This window comes from Cebus imitator, unplaced genomic scaffold (assembly GCF_001604975.1).
Source record: "Cebus imitator isolate Cc_AM_T3 unplaced genomic scaffold, Cebus_imitator-1.0 Scaffold724, whole genome shotgun sequence".
NCBI lineage: Eukaryota > Metazoa > Chordata > Mammalia > Primates > Cebidae > Cebus > Cebus imitator.
In genome coordinates, this window is record NW_016108039.1 from 212,147 (window position 1) to 217,854 (window position 5,708).

Sequence of the window (5,708 nt, forward strand, 5' to 3'; positions counted from 1 at the left end):
AAAAAAAAAAAAAAGAAAAAAAAGAAATAATTTTATTTCTGTGTCCTTTCTATTTTTATTACATATGTCTGCTTTCCTTCTCCACCACATCAGTCATTCCACCAAGTGAGCCCACGTTTACAACCTTGAATGAATTCTTCCATATTTTTGCCCATGCTCAAATAATCATATAGAGACATTTATACATAAACATATACAGGGACATTTTTTTGATCAATATAAGATTATGCTAGGAACACTTGTATGCATCTTGCTGTTTTTACTCAACAAAACCTCACAGAAATCCCTCCAGGACAACTGGGATTGCTCTAATTATTTCTTTTTAATGCTGATCCCATAGTGAGATGACGATGTACTATCTTTTAATTGTTTTGTGGAAAGAAGCAAAGCTTCTTGTGAACAGAGGTTCTCTATTATATAGAGGGCTTTCTCTGCCTACAGAGTGACTAGAATGTTACTAGGCACACGACAGGCAGGTAGCAAATACCCCTTGAATAGAGCCAATAGCTGGAACGGGGTACACCCTAGACTGCTTTCTCCATAGGTCAAGGTCAGGTTTATTTAAGCAAAGACCTGAGACTTTCAGATAAGCCAAAGGTGGCCATAAGGGTAGGAAATATTTGGAAACAATATGATCAAGAGATAGAATCAGATGGCTTATCAACACTATTAAGATAATCAGTCCGAAGTTGGTTTCAAAGAATAACTTTAACCAAATTATGAACTCCTTATCTTCTTTACCTTGAGAGTTAGTGGTGAGCTGGAGGGAGTGAGGCAGGGGCTCTGTAGGGAGTCTCTGAGAAGATTAGGGTAAACCACAGTGGGACTGGGGGCAAGGAAGAAAGCAGCAGTGGTTGTTTGGGTGGTAAGCAGCTTTTGAAATGTTCCAGACTAGATGTAAACAGTGATTACTTTGTCATAGTGAGCCCCTAGCTAGCTAAGGAAGTTGTATAAGCATAACTTTTTATTTAACGAACAACCTACTTCCTCCCACTACATTTAGCTGAAGTATTACACTTAAGTGTTTTTAAATGATATAAGAAAATCCAAAATCTTAACCATGTATCAGAGTCCAGGCATATTCAAAGATTAAGGTACTATAATTTTTACTATTCTTTATTAGCACCAAAGTTGGCTATTTTTCAGACTGATGACAGAAATTAGAATTTGGATATACATATGTTTAGGTGCCCAAGCATCTTTTCCACCAAATCTCTTCACTCTGACTCAGGGCTGGTGGAAGTTAGTATCAAAGTTCTTTATTTTTTTTTCTCCAGGAAGACAACAGAAAGTCACAATAGCCAAATAACTTTAAATCTGTTAGTTCTGGTCAGTTATGACTTGAAAGCTTAATTCTTTTTATTATTTATCACTCATTAAATACTTTGGCTCTCCTTTATTAAATGTTAAATCATTGAAAGTGGTCAACTTCTTGCTATTTCTTTGAAATGGCAAAGTGTAAGGGAAAAGAGAAAGTGGCCCATTTCCTTGTTAATGTGGCATTCAAACAGAACACAGCATGCTCAACAGACAGGTCAACTGGCTGCTGTACAATTATTCATAACACAAGAGCCATGATTAGGGAGAAAATGTCTCCTTATAGCACCACTGAGGCTTCAAGGCAGGAATTCCCTTCTCCCGAAGGGCATGGTTGGCATGTGCTTTGAAAATGCTTAAATATGCTCCTGGTCCCTCTCTCATCCAATGACAGTGCTGATGTGTTGTCAAGCTTGGTGCTGCCATAACAAGAGCCCACGGGCTTTCCAAGGGACCTCACTTGCCACAGTCACTGCCGGTGTGGATGTTTTCTCTCCATCTCTACCAAGACTGTTTGAAGCCATGTTCATAAGATGGTTACTGGAGAAACCTGAACACATTAGGATAAGGGACCATGAAACTAAACAAAGTTCTGCACTTAAGCCACATTTAAGGAATCTTGTTGACGGTGAATCTGAACTTCTTTTTTCTCTATTATCAAAAGCATTATGTATTTCTGGGACATTAGAAGTCCAGCTTTTCTTCTGGTTCAACCAATGAGAGTCATCTTTAGCTCCACAGGATGACAAACTACATGAGAGTAGGCCGATGATGTGGCTTGGTTACTACTAGAGCCCCAGCACCCTGCAGAGTGGATAGCATCTGGTCGGCACTCAATATTTGCTAACTAAATGAATGGAGTGCTATCACTAAGCATGCCTGATTGCTGAGAGGTGTTTTACACCCAGAAGAAAGTTAGCATCCGCTGTGCAAAATGAGACAATACAATGAGGACAAATTAAAAATTTTCCTCTTACCTTATCTCTACTGCTTCAAATTAGCTGAACTCTAGGACATATTTTTGCTCCAGACAAAATATCCAGCCAGTTTTCTAAGTTCCCTGAATGTACACAATCTCCTTGAAAGGTACACCTAAAAAAAACAAGGCAACAAAACAGCGACCCCACACATGCATTAGTTAAAACTTTCTTCCACCTGGCTTCAGTACAGAATAGCAGGCCTTGTACAGTGGATTATTGATTTGAGTGAGAATAGGAACATGATGCTAAAACCATGAAAAGCAACAAGAAATCAGCAGAGCATTTTTTCCATCATGTCTAGGAGCAGAGAACAAGTGTAGACAACACGTTGAACTTTGACTCCTGAGCCAACTCTCAAGCTGACACAGCCAAATATATCCAAAACACATCCTCTCATGGATTCTGAAATAAGGAGCTGCCTTTTAGAAAAACCTAGCAAAGAACAGCTCAGTTCACATATTGTATAAATTTTAGGTTTGCTATTTATTCCCAGAATATCAATCTATTGTGTGACTTGATTTTGTTAAAAAAAAAAAAAGCTACTATTTTGTGCTTTGCAGTACAATAATTAAATAGAAATAATTTCAAGGGCAGAATCTGCCTAAGAGTTTGATAAGACATTCCATAACCATTTGCTACATAATATTTATTTAGACAGATACCAAATTATATCAAAAGATATGCACGGGACATTTTTCTAGGGCCATTTTCCCAAGTCAGATGACCCAGATCAGTCCTAAGCTGTGGCCAGGGCCAAGTACTTGGATAAAGAAATGCTCAGAAGCTGAGTGGTGAGATCACTGGTTTGCTTGATGTGTTGGTTACTCTAACTTGGGAAACGTTGTCAGAGCTCTAACTTGGGTCACACTAACTTGGGAACCCTTGCCTCACCAGATGGGCCACCAACCCAGCAAGAAGAACATCAACAGCTACGTCATCGCCAAATGGTGTTGGCCTCCTTAGATATTCCATTGAATAGTGTCAAGGAAAGAGCAAAATATTTCTAGTACTACACCACCTCAAGGCTGAAGATTAAAATGCAGGGGTGGTAAACCAGTGATGGTGAATTTTAAAAGAAACTGAAAACACATGGATCATAAGATTGAAAAGCAACCAGATTTGCCTGGAGCGCGCGGGCAAGTCGGGCGGAGCACTTCGGAGCTCACGGGGCGCACAGCAGCAAGCTAGCCCTGCTCTGCTCTGCGCGGCTCTCCGAGGTGGAGGCGGTGGCGGGGGCGCATGGCTGAGCGAGCGTCCGAGCTCCGGGGCTCCGGGCCAGGTGGCTGCAGCTCCTGAGGGCTGCGCGGCTCCCCGCCATTGTCCCGGCCGGGCCACCTCTGTCATGGCTCTGGTGGACAGCACACGTGGATTACCCGGCGGGGGCGGTGGCGGGGCGGCAGCGCCTCCTTGTCATCCTCAGCGGAGCAGCCGCTCTTCCCCGACATCGTGGGGCTGAACGTGGGGGGCCAGGTGTGCCTGACCCGGCGCTGCACGGTGGTGTAGGTGCCCCACTCGCTGCTCTGGCGCATGTTCACGCAGCAGCAGCCGCAGGAGCTGGCCCGGTACAGCAAAGGCCGCTTCTTTCTGGACCGAGACGGCCTCCTCTTCTGGTACATCCTGGATTGCCTGCGGGACTTGCAGCTCCTGCTGCCCGACTACTTCCCTGAGCTCAGCGGCTGCAGCGCGAGGCCGAGTACTTCGAGCTTCGGGAGCTCGTGCGAGGCCTCGGGGAGACCCAGCAGCCCGGCCCTGGGCCGCCGTCTCCGCCCTCACAGTGCGGGGTGACAAGGAGGGCTCGCTGGGTGACGAGCTACTGCCGCTCTGCTACGCGGAACCCGAGCAGCAGGAAGGCGCCTCTGCCGGAGCGCCGTCATCCACGCTGGAGCTGGCTAGCCGCAGTCCGTCTGGGGCGCGGCAGGCCCGCTGCTCAGCCGTCCCAGTCGCTGGACCGCAGCCGGAGCTCGGGCTACATCACCACCGGCTACCGCGGCTCCTACACCATCGGGCGGGACGCAGGCCACCGCCAAGTTCCGGAGAATGGCGCGCATCACCGTGTGCGGCAAGACGTCGCTGGCCAAGGAGGTGTCTGGAGACACCCTGAGTGAAAGCTGGGACCCTGACGGTCCCCCGGAGCGCTACACCTCGCGCTCTTACCTCAAGTTCAACTTCCTGGAGCAGGCCTCCCACAAGCTGTCCGAGTCGGGTTTCCACATGGTGCAGTGCAGCTCCACTGGCACCTGCGCCTTTGCCAGCAGCACCGACCAGAGCGAGGACAAGATCTGGACCAGCTACACTGAGCACGTCTTCTGCAGGGAGTGAGCGCCCCAGAACCCTTTGCGACTCCAGCGCCCACTCCTCTTCTTGCCCGAGAGGTGATCACAGATCCTCTTGTCCCTACTCTGTCCCCTGGTTGCCCCCCACTTCCAATCTCCCCTTCCAGTAGTAGCTGGTCGATACCTGACCGCCCACCCTCCCTCCACTTCAGAACCTGTATCCGAAAATCCTCTCGGCTTCTTCGTTTGCTTTGGAAACGAGAGAACCCAGAGAAACCCCCACCGCACCCCCACCTCCCACTCCTTGCTTCCTTCTACTCCCGGCCTCAAACTACCCATCCCCCAGATGGTCTGGATCTGGTGGGGCAGTGTGGCCACAGAGTCGCCAAGTACCTGGGAATGATTGAATTGTTCAGAACCTGATTGGACCGTGTCCAGCGTGTGGAAGATTCCTTGAAATCTTCTTAAGCCCTTATGACTCATTGGGGGTTTAAGAGATCAGGATTGGTTACACTGAGGTTAGTGTTTTACAAGGTCATTACACAGTCTTTTCGGCCTCTTTTGAAGGTAGAGTTTTAGAAGGCTGGATGGAAGATTCTGAAGCTGAAATTAGGACCCCGTGGAGCAGTTCAGTAACTGTAAATGAATGAAGTTTTGAAAAGTTACACGTAAAGTAGAAGAATTTAGCGCTGGCACAGCAAAGGATCCTTTCTCGTACAGAATAAAAGGTCTCCGCCTGTGGCTTAAACTTACAGAAAGTGATCCTCCTGCCTGCAGAGGCGCCCTTTTCAAGCTGCTGCTCGCCAGAAGCCCTTGATTCCACTGGCTGACATGGCAGCAGCTAATGGCAAGAGGGAGACAGGATGCCGCCGATTAAGGGTGCAAGGCTGCTCAGGTCTCCAAGCGCTGTAGGAGGTCACCTGACAAGTGCCCAGTGTAGGGAGCTGGGCAGCAAGTGCACATAGGTCGTGGGTATTAGGAAAGCCTGTATTCTTGCAGTGAACGCCAGTAGGACCTTCCTTTAGCTGTAAAACTTGGCGGATGGGGTGGGGTGGGGAGGGGGGAAATACGGGTAGGAAGGGTGGGAAGGGAGGGAAGGGAGAAGCAGACATAGTCATTTATGATTTGAAAGTTGGAA

At 47.5% G+C, this 5,708-nt stretch overlaps 1 pseudogene; it reads left to right on the forward strand.

Annotated features, from left to right (window-relative positions):
* The first annotated feature begins 3,639 nt into the window (after positions 1 to 3,639).
* LOC108296572 lies at positions 3,640 to 4,616 on the forward strand (annotated as a pseudogene).
* The last annotated feature ends 1,092 nt before the right edge of the window (positions 4,617 to 5,708 follow it).